Consider the following 14,772-nt stretch of genomic DNA (forward strand, 5'->3'; position numbering starts at 1 on the left):
GGCTTCATTAAGAGAGGGAGCAAGAGAGAACAAGAGAGGGAGGGAGGCTGGAATGAGTATAGTATGAAGAAAATGACCCTTTTGCTTCTTCACTTTGTGCTTCCTTGCCACAACTTTGTGTTTCTACTATTTTAATGTTGATCTTTCTTTATTGTTCCATGTGAATGTGCAAGTTTTGCCTTGCTGTTACACTGGCCAACACACATTTTTGTTGCCTCAAATGTGCTTCCTTGCCACTACTTTACCATTTTAAAGTTGATCTTTCTTTATTATTGTTTCATGTGGATTTATACATTCTTTGTTATTAATAAAGTACATTTTCTTATTTAAAAACATGTAACAAAAATGGAGGGGGAGGTTGGAGGGCAGGAACGGATCAATGGCATTTCAATGGGAAAATTTGATTTGAAATAAGAGCCAGTCTGAGTCCCTCTACGGAGGTTGGGAAAGATCAGGATATAAAAGTTTTAAATAAATTTAAATAAATATTTTGAGTTAAGAGTTTGGTCACAAAATGAATTAAACTCTTAAGTCAAGGTATCACTGTACTTTGATCTCCCCATCATCTTGATTTAAAACAAATTCAAATATTTATTTAGGGAGTGCTGAAGGGCATACACATGGTGACTTTAGCACCTCAAATTCATATAGGCAAATACAAGAAATAGCTTACACATGAAAATGTCCAGAATTATCATATTAAAGAAAATACATGTTTCTAAAGCCTTTGATGTGTCACCTTTGAAGATTTAAATGTAGAGGTGGTTTCAGACAAAGACATCTCTATTAGAAAATGAGATGACAAAGAGTATATATATCTTGACTTCTTCAAAAATAAGTGTATGCAATCACCTTGCCCCAAAGTGAAATGTGAATATATTTTATACTGTGACAAGCAGAGTGAACCAAATCAGTAAGATAATACCTACAGTACAAATATTATCCATTCTCATAGACCCTGTTCAGCACTTTTAGAATGCTAACCTGACTTATCTAGTCCTAGACACATAAAACATTTTGTAGTTTCAGCCATTTTACTTATATTGTGGGCATGATATTCTCCTTATCAGGACCTTGGGCTATTATTAAATCTGTCAGATCGCATAACTATAAGGTTGTCATGCCCAATTTGTGCTTAGGTGGGAAATTTATAAGGCAAACTTAAATGCTGCAGGAAGCATGGACACTTTGCTGCAAAGAATGCCATCTTCCGGATGAAATGCAAAGTAACATTTTCCAAATCTTTGGCAGTTAAGCTCAATTTGACCAGTTTCTTTTCATGTACCTAAACCTAAGACGAAAGGCTGGTTCCTTTCTCAGTCACATCTCTATTTCCATGACTAATTGTTTAAAGATAGGCACAACAAAAGGTAACAAACATAGTAAACTGAACAGACATCTCCTAACCGATCTTATTCTTGCTACTGTATTGTAGTTCCATTTCCAGTAAAGAGCTTATTTTATTTATTACCAGCAAAATGTAAATTATTGACAACATATGCAAAAATAGACATAAATTGAGTGCAGCATGTATCTTTGTACTTTTCTTTCAAAATCTCTTTCTCTCTCTTTCTTTTTCTCTCTCTCACACACACTCCACACAAATGAACACACCTAAAGAGGGGCTTAAGTGCAGGATCATGAATCCTAACCACCCAAGTTCCAAGATTTGTTGATGCATCTGCTACATGCTTCCAGAGCATTACTTACTTACTTTTATGCAAGAAAAGTAATCAGAGAAATGCAATAGAGATTCGGGTGTGTTTGCTAAACCTGAATCCTATCTGAAAAGGCTTTGAAGTTTGAAATAGAAAATCAAAATGTTATCCCATTTCATAGTTGTAAAATATAATAATAAATGGAAGCATTGCCAGATTAATTGTTATTGTACCTCATGATCTCCCACCTGATACAGGCTTATTCATCCTCATTATGGTGGATAGACTGTCTCTGACACTAGAGACAGTCTATCTAACCCAGGCATGGACAAACTTTCTAACTAGGGGGCTGCTTGGTAGGCTGGAGCAGGGTAGGTGGGCTGGGGGGGGGGTTCTCCCCAAGTCCCTTCCCTGCCCTTTGATCCCCTTCCTCTTCTCTTTGGATCCCAGAGGGGCAAGCATTGGTCAGGATGGGATGGTGGATGGGAGAGAAAAAGTGCATCCATGAGACCCTGTATTGCCTACTCGTGATATAGAATCCTAGAATCCTATAGCTGGAAGAGACCCTCAAGGGCCATCTAGTCCAACCTGCCAAACAAGAAGGCACAATCAAAGCACTCCTGATAGACAGCCTCTGCAGAAAAGCCTCCAGAGAAGGAGACTCCATCACAGTCACAGACAGCCTATGCCACTCTCTATTAGTTCTTACACTTAGGAAGTTCTTAATCTTTTCAGTCGAATCTCTTTCCCTGCCATTGGAAACCATTGCTCACTTGTACACTGGTCTGTAGGGCAGCAGAAAGTCAGTTTTCCACCTCTGTCTCAATGGGACATCCTTTTACATCTTGAAACATAGATAATACAATATAATAATAATACAATATAATCATTATATATTTTATATTACATGTAATATTACTAATAATATTACAATATGATGGTATAGTACAATATAGTAATATATAATACTGATATTGTGCTATGCTAATAATATAATAAATATATTGTGTGTATGTATGTGTGTGTGTGTGTGTGTGTGTATATATATATATATATATATATATATATATATATATATAAAGAGAGAGAGAGAGAGAGAGAGAGAGCGCTGCTCTGAGTCCCATTTGGGGTGAGTAGGGTGGCATATAAATGTTGTAAATAAATAAATATGGTTCTCATGTTCCCTCTCTACCTTCTCTTCTCCCAGCTAAACATACCCTAGGAGGAAAGGAGGAAGGAAAAGGGAGGAAGAGAAGGTTGAAAGAAAGGAAGGGTGGAAGGGAATGGAGAGAGGGAAGGGAGAGAGGGAAGGGAGAAGGAAGAACAAAACGGAAGGAGGGAAGGAGAAAGAGGGAGAGGGAGAGGAAAGGAAGGAGGGAGGAAAGAAGAAAAGAAGGAAGGAAGAGTAAAAGGGAAGGAGAAGGGAGAAAGAGGGAGGTAAGGAAAGGAGGGAGGGAGGGAAGGTGGAAGAAAACAGAGAAGGAAGAATAGGATGATGTGAGAGAGGAGTGTCTGAGAAAAGGGCCCAAGGGGCCACATCCGGCCCCCGGGCCTGGGTTTACCCATACCTGATCTAGCCACTTCATCTGTACAGCCCAAAGGTGGGTCTGTTTCTTATATTAAAAAGTTATTGACACACTGAGTCAGACATTCATCCATTTAATATAGTACTGCCTAATTTTGGAAGGAGCTTATTAATATCTGAAGCAAAGTTTTTCCTACCTTCCTAACCAACATGTTTGGCAGTGTAACTTGAAGTATTGTGGTTGCCTGCTGTAAAGGAAGAACACTAATTACAAGTGGCAGGGGAGACCTTTTCTTTTCTATCCCACCGCTGCCACCAATGTAAAGGATGAATGAGGGTTATTACACGTGATGGCAGGGGAGACCTTACTTTTCTATCCCAACCTTGCCACCCGTGTGATAAGAGAGGAACGGTGTGTAAATGGGACAGAACACCGTCTCTATTCCCTCCTGTCAGACCCAAAGCGATTCAACACGTGTGTTGTTGTTGTAATGTGCGTGTGTAAGGTTTGGTAAGCTGCCACCACCTCAATGTTAAATTATGAGGAATTGTTTGACTGGAGTTCCTGAGGTGAATTCTCCCAATTCACTGCTTCTTTCTTCTGGCTCCCTATGAAATGTGACTGGACTGTAAAAGTGTATAGAATTGTCAGACCTGAGGCTATATAAGGAACTAGCTGTGCCCTGCCACGCGTTGCTGTGGCCTATAGTAAAACTTATCAAAGTTGAGGTAGATATCTGGACTATTATGAAAGAGAGGAACCTACCTATTCCTTCCCCCTTTTCCTCCTCCTTTCTTCCTTCTCTACCTCTTTCTTTCTTTCTTTCACTACTTGGTTTCATCCTTCTCTCTTTCCTTCATTCCCTCCCCCTTTCTTCCTTTGCCTTTCTTCCCTCCCTGTTTGCTTCCTTCTTTCTCTTTTTATTTCCTTTTATTTCACCACCATCATAACAATAACAATAATGCAATGCATTGCCTCTGGGACCTGACACCTCTCCCATTCCCCCAGGGTCTAATAGGAATAATAATAATAATAATAATAATAATAATAATAATAATAATAGAAATAACAACCTTTACCCGCCACGTGTTGCTGTGGCCAACCTTCCCTCTTTCTCCCCTTCTTTCCCTCCCTCCTTCCTTCCCTCCCATCTTTCCTTCTCCTCTTCCTTCTCTATCTCTTTCCTTCCTTCCCCCTTTTTCTTTCTCTTCTGGTCTCTTTTCTTCCTTCTCTCTTTCCTTCTTTCCTTCCCTCAATCTTTCTCTACATCTTCCCCCTTCCTTCACTCCCTCTTTCCTTCCTTCATTCCCTTTTTTCTTTCCTTCTCTCCTTCCTTCCTTCCCCCTTTTTCTTTCCCTCCCTCTGTCTCTCATTTCTTCCTTCTCTACCTCTTTCCTTCCTTCCCCCTTTTTCTTTCTCTTCTGCTGTCTCTCTTTTCTTTCCTTCCATCTTTCCTTTTCTTTCCTTTTCTTCTTCCTTCTTTCTCTAACTTTCCTTCCTTCCCCCTTTTTCTTTACCTCCCTTTCTCTTTCTTCCTTCTTTCCTTCCTTCCCGTCTTAGCTGGATTTTGACAGGGCGGGAAGGGGCGGGGTGGGGTTTGGAGGTGGCGTGAAGTAAAAGGAGGTAAGATTGGGGCGGGGGAGTGATGGAGTGTGGGGTTGTGTGTGTGTGGCGGCGGGGGGAGTGATGGAGCGTGGGGTTGCGTGTGTGTGTGCGGAGGTGGGGGGAGTGGGGTTGCGTGTGTGTGCGGCAGCGGGGGGAGTGATGGAGTGTGGGGTTGTGTGTGTGTGTGTGCGGCAGCGGGGGGAGTGATGGAGCGTGGGGTTGCGTGTGTGTGTGCGGCAGCGGGGGGAGTGATGGAGCGTGGAGTTGCATTTGTGTGTGTGGCGGCGGGGGGAGTGGGGTTGCATGTGTGTGTGCGGCGGTGGGGGGAGTGATGAAGCGTGGGGTTGTGTGTGTGTGCGGCGGGGGAGTGATGAAGCGTGGGGTTGTGTGTGTGTGTGCGGCGGTGGGGGGAGTGGGGTTGCGTGTGTGTGTGCGGTGGCGGGGGGAGTGATGGAGTGTGGGGTTGTGTGTGTGTGTGCAGCGGCGGGGGGAGTGATGGAGCATGGGGTTTTGTGTGTGTGGTTAAGTTTCGTTGGGGTTTTTTTGAGTTTTGTTGTTTTGCCGTTTTGTGAGTGTGTTGTTGTGTTGTTTTTCATTTTGAGTAGATATGTTTGTACCTTGTGGGTTGTGTTATGGGCATGGGAATTTTGGTTAAGTTTCGTTGGGTTTTTTTGAGTTTTGTTGTTTTCCCGTTTTGTGAGTGTGTTGTGTTGTTTTTCATTTTGAGTAGATATGTTTGTACCTTGTGGGTTGTGTTATGGGCATGGGAATTTTGGTTAAGTTTCATTGGGGTTTTTTTGAGTTTTGTTGTTTTGCCGTTTTGTGAGTGTGTTGTTGTGTTGTTTTTCATTTTGAGTAGATATGTTTGTACCTTGTGGGTTGTGTTATGGGCATGGGAATTTTGGTTAAGTTTCGTTGGGGTTTTTTGAGTTTTGTTGTTTTGCCGTTTTGTGAGTGTGTTGTTGTGTTGTTTTTCATTTTGAGTAGATATGTTTGTACCTTGTGGGTTGTGTTATAGGCATGGCAATTTTGGTGCAGTTTCGTTGGGGGGTTGTGGAGTTTTGCTGTCCCGTTGAACCAACCTAACAGATTTATATATATAGATCACGGCTGAGGCTAGTTAACGATGAAAATATAGAATGAGTTTATTGAAGAACATGAGATAAACAACAGACTTCTGCGAGGCACATAAGCTTAAATGGTTTCTAAAGCACTATCTTCTTCTTAAACAGTTTCTTCAAGAATTGGTTCCTTTTCTATAACTGGAGCTAATTTCCCCTCACTCTACCCTTTAATATTATGTAGCAGTGAGTTTCACCAGCCAGTTTCCCCCTGGCTGTCACACAGAGTCTCTACTCGGACACCTGAGAGATAATTCCCACTTGTACTCTGCCTTAGCACAAGCAAACAGGCTCTCACTCTGACTTCCCTAGCCAGATTCCTGTGAAGACCCCTGTCTTAAACTAATCTCTTCCAGGCTTGCTCACTTAGAAAACATACCTACTATTCCCTGCTGAAATCATAACCTCTCTCTAATCTTGCTTCGTTCAAGATTACAATCCTTCTCCCGTCTGTCAGAGCTGGCAAGCTACTTATCTCTCCTACAACTCCTCCCCCTTGAGTCAGACCCAATCAGAAGAAAGTTGACTCCTCCCCTTGCCTCTCTGCCTGTCCTAACATGGATGCCAGCCTACTGTCTGCCAGGCTGCGGCCTACGAAAAAGGTATGTGTTCATGACACCTGCCTTTCCATTCATCTCCAATGGTTAGATACAGGCAGTTTGAAGGCCAACGTGATTATCTAGTGTTTTAATTATGAAAAAGAAATAGAAATAGCTGAGACCAGAAGAGGTTAGGTTCCTCTTCAAATAACAGGCTTTCCTTCCGCTGCGTAGCTGGGGGAGGAGAGCAATTTTGACTCCTCCCATGATGCAAGAGGGGAGGGTTCTTCTGGAGCAGGCCAAGCCCACCAGGCCCATTCTGTGCCTGGCCGTTGGAGGAGAAGGATGCGTCGCGACGCCAGGTCTGTTGTGGGGGCCCTGGGGGGGAGGTGGGCTTCCCCCTCCCCCACCTACAGCACTGCAGTCCCGGGGGGCTTGGGGGGGTGGTCGCAGCCATGTGCCTTCTCCCTCCCACTCTCCCTCTCACCTCGGCCCACTCGGTTTGGCTGGGTGGGCCCGGACACTGGGCCTCCATTCCTCCTTGGAGGGGAGAAGGGGAGGTCTCCTCCCCCGGGCTTTATCCTTCTGGCGGCGGTTGTGGACAGGGCCGGAAGGCTTTGGCGCCTGGCCCTTCTCCTGCACCACCCTCGGCACTTCATCTGGCCCACGTGGCAGTGGGTGCCAGGGTATGTGCTCTGCCGTTACTCCTTGGGGGAGGGATGGGCAATTGGTGAAGCTGCCCTGGGCTCGTGTGCTGGGCTTGCCCCCTCCTTCTTTCCCTGGTTTCCTTCCCCCCAGTTTTCATCTGTGGGCTCCCCGCGCTGCTTGTGGCCACCAGGGGGGATGTGTGGGCTGTTTTTCCACAAGTGCAGGCCTCTATTTGCCGTCGCCATTTTGGCCACATGGCTGGTAGCTGCCTTGCATCTGAGGCCACATGCAGCATTTTGGCCACGTGCAGCAGCGGCCATTTTGTAGCCTCGGTAGAGCGGCGGCCATTTTATAACCCCAGCAGGGAGGGAGCCTATTTACAAGGGGGGGGGGAGGGATAACCTTGAATAGCCATCTTGTCTCTGTCATCTTGTGGCTGTTAAAACAATACCTTGCCAGATGGGTCACTGAGATGATATAAAAGATGCTGTATCATTACATCGGGCCAAGATACCAAGGGTTTGATCATTATTTACCCCAATAATAACGGACATTTCATAATAATAATAAAAATAATAAAAATAAAAATAAAAATTTTAAATAAGCTCTCACAGTAATTTTGACTGGGCAGGGAGGCTAATCACTATTGAGGCATAGGATCATAGAATCAAAGAGTTGGAAGAGGCCTCATGGGCCATCCAGTCCAACCCCCTGCCAAGAAGCAGGAACATTGCATTCAAATCACCCCTGACAGATGGCCATCCAGCCTCGGTTTAAAAGCCTCGTACACTTAGTGAATACCATTGCCAATCAACTAATAAAGATAAATTAAAACCCCAGCCATACAAAACAGAAGCCTGTAACAATAGCTTCAGTACCAGATGATAACTACATAAACCTTTTACTCATAATAACAGCGAATACAGCTGTGGCCACGACCTTCACTTCACTTCACTTTATTTCTTAATTAGTCGCTCTCCACCAAGGTGCTCCGAGCAACTTACAGTCTAAAATAGCATTTACACAATATAAAAACATTAAACCTGGGCCTTATAAGATCAATTTATACTGGTGTCTTGCTTTAATGCCCTTCCTGACTTTCTTGGTGGTCATTCTTTTTCTACAGGATGCCTCCAAAGAAGAATGTGGGCGGCCCCAAAGGAAAGGGACCAGCCAAGAAGACGTCGGCGAAGTGCCTTCTACCTCCCCCAGGATCTTCATCTGAGGATGAGGGCGTTTTGGCCGAGGACCTATATGCCTTAATGGAGCGGATCCATCAGTTGGAGCGGGAAAGGGGACTGTCGGTTCATGAGACTGGACCGCTGCCACCTCGCTGAGGCAGTAGAATGGTAATATTTAAAAATCTTCTGTCACATGTTTCTGTTTTAGAGGCTGGCCGTTACCCCCGGACCCATGAAAACGAACAGCCTAGTCAACCGGAGTCTCACCAGATACAGGCTGAAGTCCTGCCGGCTGTTGAATGCCAAACTTCTGAGGATCCTGTGCCACCATCCCAGCCTTCCCCAGCGCCAGTGCCCATCCCTGTGCTGCCAAGGGAGGCTCCCTCTCGACCCCCTGCGGTGGAAAAGCCCACAACATCCACAGGTACCAACACCACACTTGCATGGCCCTGGGATCAGAGACAGATACACAACAGCTAAACAGCCAGACATGACATCATCACAGACAGGGGGTGAGACTTCTATCGTCATCCCAAACAGTGTTTCCCAATCTCCAATATCACTGGAAGCAGCTAGAACGGGTGAAACCAATCAGTATTGGGGTACTGACAAGTGGTCACTGCCAGTAACTTCTTTGGCAACCACAGCCTCTTTGGGTGCTTATCTTGCCCAAAAAACAATTGACAAAATCCTGAGAAATGAATATATCAATATATTTTCCCTCTACTTTAGAGATATGGAGAAAAAAGAAAGGGATGAATTGGATGAGGAAAGTAAAGAAAAGATTTTAAAAAGGAAGGGTTGAACAAATCTGGAAAAATTGGTTGGCATGTTACACCATTTATTTATTTATTTATTACTGTACTTGTATACCGCTGTTTCTCAGCCTAAATTGGCGACTCAACGCGGTTTACAACAAAATACAACAATCAACAATATTCAGTTTAAAACCATAAAAAAACATACACAATACACAATATTGGCCCATCAATAACAATCCAATGCATCTCTTAACTAAAATCGCAATCCAATTTCATCGTCCATATTACCAATCCTTTAGTCATCAAATTAATTGTACCGAATTAACCGAACGCCTGTTCGAACATCCAGGTCTTCAATCTTTTTTGAAACACCATCAGCGAGGGGGCTGATCTTACCTCCATGGGAAGGGCGTTCCAAAGCCGAGGGGCCACCACAGAAAAGGCCCTGTCTCTCGTCCCCGCCAGCCGCACCTGTGAAGCAGGCGGGATAGAGAGCAGGGCCTCCCCAGAAGATCTTAGGGTCCTGGTGGGCTGATAGGCCGAGATACGTTCGGATAGGTAGGTTGGGCCAGAACCGTACCTTGGGAAGTCTGACTTGGCCACGGTAGTCCACGCTCTGGTTACATCCCATCTTGACTACTGCAACGCTCTCTACGTGGGGTTGCCTTTGAAGACGGCCCGGAAGCTCCAATTAGTCTAACGGGCGGTAGCCATGATACTAACAGGAGCGGAGCGCAGGGAGCATACAACTCCTCTGCTGCACCAGCTCCACTGGCTGCCGATTTGCTACTGGGCTCAATTCAAAGTGCTGGCGTTGGCCTTTAAAGCCCTAAACGGTTCCTTAATTAGCGAAGCTCACTCCTACAGGGCCAAGTCACTCTTCAAATACCAAAATATCATTTATGGGGTGCATGTCAATTTTTCGGGCTATGCCTGGCTGGATTATGATAAATGCTTTTGTGCTGAGGCAGCTTGTCTTCCCACAAAATGCTGGGATCTTATTGACAGTCAATTGTGGATGGAGGTCATGAACACAGCCAGGACAGTCTATGGTGAAAAGGCTGACAGCGGTCACACCACTCAAAATACCAGGAGTGGGCAGTCCTTTCGCCAAGGGGCCCCTCAACAACAGTCACAAAGGCAGAGACCCATGTGCTGGGAATATGCAGGTCAGGGAGCCTTGGACACTTACAACTAAGGCCCTTAAGCTGCTAGGCTTAGCACACCTCAAATTTGGAACACATTCATTCCGTATTGGCGCAGCATCATCAGCGGCTACAATGGGCTATGGGCCTGAAACAATTAAGTCATTGGGCAGATGGAGGTCCAACGCGTACAAAGGATATATTCGTACAGCTTTGTTATGATTGTATTGGTTATCGTTTCAGGTGCTGTTCGGCTGGCGCATAGATTGAAGGTCCTGGTGTGCGGACACAGTTATATCTACTGGGCAGAAAAAGAGGCCCTAAAGACTCCCTATGGCCAGCATCTGGGCCTCGCCTCCATTGCCACCGTCGAATGGAGAGGTAAAAGGGACCTTCGTTGGGACGGTTTGTTCCCATTGTTGTTTGACTCCAGGAGCGGGCCACCTCCTGACGTTTTGGTTATACACCTAGGTGGAAATGACCTAGGTTTGTTGACAGGAGGAGTGCTTTATTTGCAAGCGTGTGCCGATATTCACGAAATTTGGAGGGTGTGGCCCTGTGTCCATATCGCCTGGTCAGCTATAATACCACGTCTCAAGTGGGCAGGGGGCGGAGACATGAGGAGGCTGGAGAGGGCCAGGAAGCGGGTGAACCGGGCCATGCGAACCGTACTGACCCGCGGTAAGGGGTCTTTCATACAGCACTCAGGCATCACACATGATAAAACACTACTTTACCATGGAGATGGCGTACATCTCTCAGAGGCGGGCAACTCTCAATTTTTGCTAGATCTCCAACAGGGTATACAAAGGGTGTTAGAGGAATTGGTGGGGGATGGGGACAAAATGGACATCTGTCCCCAATCCGTGGCGGAAAATAGATAGGGAAATCCTATAGTTGGTGTGCACCTAAGGCACCCCCTTGTGGGGTGAAGGCCATTAAGCAAAAACACTCATCCAAAAGTTAGCTTGATGGGTGAGGTGAAGTCAAACGGCCCTGAAATGATGAGAGGCTGGTCTCAATAAGTTTGAGACAGACTTCTCACTCATTTCCCTTAAAGTTTGCCCGGTTAGGTCACCCGGGAACCCAGGTGTTTCGCCCGTAAAAGTTATATTAAGCCTGGTAGGGATGCTACCTTGGCTCGGCTAGACCAATTTCCAGACACCCTTAAGTTAGGTTAGGAGAAATCTAAATAGGTAACGTTCAATAAAAGTTGCCCAATTTGAACCCAAAGATCTGTTGTCTTGTCTCTTTATTTCGGGGGTTGATAGTCAAACCTATTGATGAGGTAGCTAAAATTATTGCATAGCTGTTTGAAGTTTATTATCCAATCCCCCCCCCCCCCCCCCATCCTCACATTTTATGTTGGGGAACAACATTATTTAATATTTATGGATTTCATATATACACACACTGTACACCAATTAAAAAGAAACTTTCCATTCTGGAAGGTGTGTGTCAGTTCAAGAAATAAACCTAAAAGCAGCACAGAAACATTAAAGCAAAACCTGTGAACTGTTACTGAAATCTCACTTCTTATGGTACTTTTTGTAAACTGTTAAAAGACAATGGTTTCTATTGTATTTCTCATGGGAAATCTGCACATATTTTCAGGCATTTCATTCACACAGTTACTGGACTAGAAATCTGCTTTGCATTTGGGTGCATATCTCTACCCTTCTATATCCACCTTCACATATCTAGAATGAGGTGTCCTATGGATCTATCAATGTGTAGCATTCAAAATGTGTGGAATGTCCTCCCCCTCACCAGTTCTACATGACAAGCAAAATGTTACCTTCAAAATTCCACATTGTATTCTATGAAGGGTGACTTGTCTGATTTTTATTTATTTTAGTATTTATTTACTGTATTTGTATACCACCTTTCTCAGCCAGTCGGCAACTCAAGGCAGTTTACAACAAATCAGTACACATAATATCATAATACAGGTTAAAACATTAAAACAATATAAAACACAACAAAAGCAATAAAAACGTCATTAGCATCTTCTTATTATCAAAGCATTGACCAGTTCCATTGTCAAGTTATTTAATTTCCTATATCAGTTACTCTGGCATTTGTAAACACTTGCTCGAACAACCACATTTTAACTTCTCTCCGAAATGTCAAGAGGGAGGCAGCTGATCTGATCTCCCTAGGGAGGGCGTTCCATAGCCGAGGGGCCCCAGTAGAGAAGGCCCTGCCTCTAATTTTCCACTATATAGAGAGTTTAAAAAGGAATATTTCATTTTGAAAAGGAATTAGGTAACAAATATGAAATAACAAATATGATATGAAAGACTCTGTCTAAAACCCTACGTTTCTTCTGGTGGTTCATAAATGCTAAATGTACAAGTTGTCTGGACTGACACATAGGCCCATCTACACTGCTTTATAATGCAGTTTGAAACTGCATTATATATTCAGTATCAGCTCTTATAATGCAGTTCAGTGCAGATGGGGCCCATACTGCAAAACGTTCCAAGCCAGCTTCCTCTTTTTCTGTAAGGATTACCAGCTCTGGAATGATGTCAGAATGTGATCTGTATCTTCAGAATGTATCTTTGGAGACCTCATTTAGCTGTGCAAACAGTGCATATATCCTGCAATCAAATAAGCAGTAAAATGGAGCTAAATCTTCATTCTGTGGTACTACTGATGCCACTAAATTACCAAGAAACTATGGGGAGCAGGCCATTCAATAAGATTTTGAGGGCAGATTGAGGGGAAGAAGACAGATAGCTATCTCACTTCTGAGGATGCAAGGAGATACAGAAAACGGCAGAAAGACATCTGGAAATGAGATTTTCCAGATTTTCAAGGATATAAATGTTTCAGGGAAAAGAACAGCTATCCAATGCTCAAGAATGTGTAACTCTAGGGTTCCGGTTAATGATGCAGAAGACGGCAGTTTCCTCCCTGTCTCTGCATAAGAACTGTAGAGCAGACCTGGTGTATCTCACTCTGCCTCTGTTGGACACGTTTTCCATTAGCATTTGGAAAAAAAAAACCCCTCCCACACTTCCAGTATTGTCGATATGGCTTCACCGCTGATTTTTAGTGCAAATGTAGTACTGTAGCTAGGCACGTTTTTCATTCTTAATTATATGCCCACAGGATAGTATTTTTACTGGCATTCCCACTGTTTATGGCGATTGCTGCTATACTTCAGCTGTGGGATAGAATACCAAAATGTGCTACTGTAGGTTTTCATCATAGCAAAATATCTTATACCCACCATCCCTTTCTCAAAACAATTCCCCAGTAAAACCATCTGCCAAACAGGCTTTTAGGTATCTCAAAGCTGGGTGAGATTTTACGCTAAAGCCTTTGAAAATGTAAAAGTTGTTCTCAACTGTGCAATATCTGGGGCTTTTTTCCCCACAATATTTTTCTAAGCTTTGTGGGTTAGGAGCTCTAAACCAGATAGCATGCCTACCTTTGTCAAGGCAATAGTATGGCAGCTTTCTCTTTCCATTCCCTCCTGTACCTTCTCCCCATGCATGTTTTCATTATTTGTCTTGAGCAACAGGTTGTAAACTTTAGAAGTAAATTGAATTTCCTTACCTACGGCTTGTTGTACATCAGCTTCTTATCCGCTGTAGCAACACCCAACTGTAACTTTTAAAAATAAAATGGGAAACATGAAACAGTTATGTTTCTGAAGGCTACAAATCTCATTTTGCCTGAAGCAACAGAAAGCAAGCAAGCAAGGAGGAAAACACAGTGAAACCACTTCCTGTTCAAAAGAGTTGCACACCCCACAGTAAGTCACATATTCGATTTTACATACAGGAATCAAGTGACCAACTATACAGGCAAGTGCCCCAGCATGCATACTACTGAAAATTAAAAATAGCACCAAATTCAGAAGGTGAACACTGTAGTTCAAAAAGGAAATGCAAGGGGAATTAAAATAGCTGAAGTCTGAATCAATTTCCTTTCCCTCTATTTCTGTAGAAAATTGAAATGTTGCAGAAATTGACTTGAGTATGTTGGAGGAAGATGTTTGCTTATTTGGCTTTTGCTATCCAATTGTATACTGAATTGTTATTTTAACTAATGAAATCAGTTTAAATTTAAATAGTAAATAAAGATTTTGATTGCCCAACTGAACAAAGCTGAATTTCTCATACTCTCCAACATCTCACTGATGAAAACCAGGATACATGACCAAGCAACATCATAGTGTGATCAAGATGGCAATAGTTATTAGTGAGGAGGAACACACAAAGTAGGAGCGGCTGTTCACTTTTGCCTGATCCTACTAGGAAAGGAAAGCTGCTCCTAATTGCCATTTCCTCCAGTCAGTTAATTGATTGCAAACTTCAACTGATCAGTTTGCATTAAGTCAAGGACAAATGAGAAAACTGGAAATAAGAAAGAAGTACTGAGGTGTTTTAAAAGCAGCTGAAAAAGTGGGATGACAGATGATTAATCGGAACAGTCCTTGCCAAACTAGGCCTCTTGGAGGTCATGCTGTATAATAAATTCCCTATTTTAATATTGCCGAAATGAGAGATTTTAAGCTGAAGCTCTAAGTGCCTTTGTGTACTAAAATCTGTAGCATATTTTGGGCCTGGAT

The 14,772-nt window shown here is 43.5% G+C and overlaps 1 protein-coding gene across 1 annotated transcript in view; it reads right to left on the reverse strand.

The window, feature by feature from the left end:
* The window catches only part of ARHGAP15 (Rho GTPase activating protein 15), a 493,308-nt gene extending 479,328 nt beyond the window's left edge, over positions 1-13,980 (reverse strand). Inside the window, exon 1 of the mRNA XM_067472779.1 lies at positions 13,755-13,980. The gene's annotated coding sequence lies outside the window, so the exon portion shown is untranslated. The remainder of the gene's footprint in view (positions 1-13,754) is intronic.
* Between the last annotated feature and the right edge of the window lie 792 nt (positions 13,981-14,772).

The sequence above is a fragment of the Anolis sagrei genome, chromosome 1, assembly GCF_037176765.1.
Source record: "Anolis sagrei isolate rAnoSag1 chromosome 1, rAnoSag1.mat, whole genome shotgun sequence".
In the NCBI taxonomy this organism is placed as follows: domain Eukaryota; kingdom Metazoa; phylum Chordata; class Lepidosauria; order Squamata; family Dactyloidae; genus Anolis; species Anolis sagrei.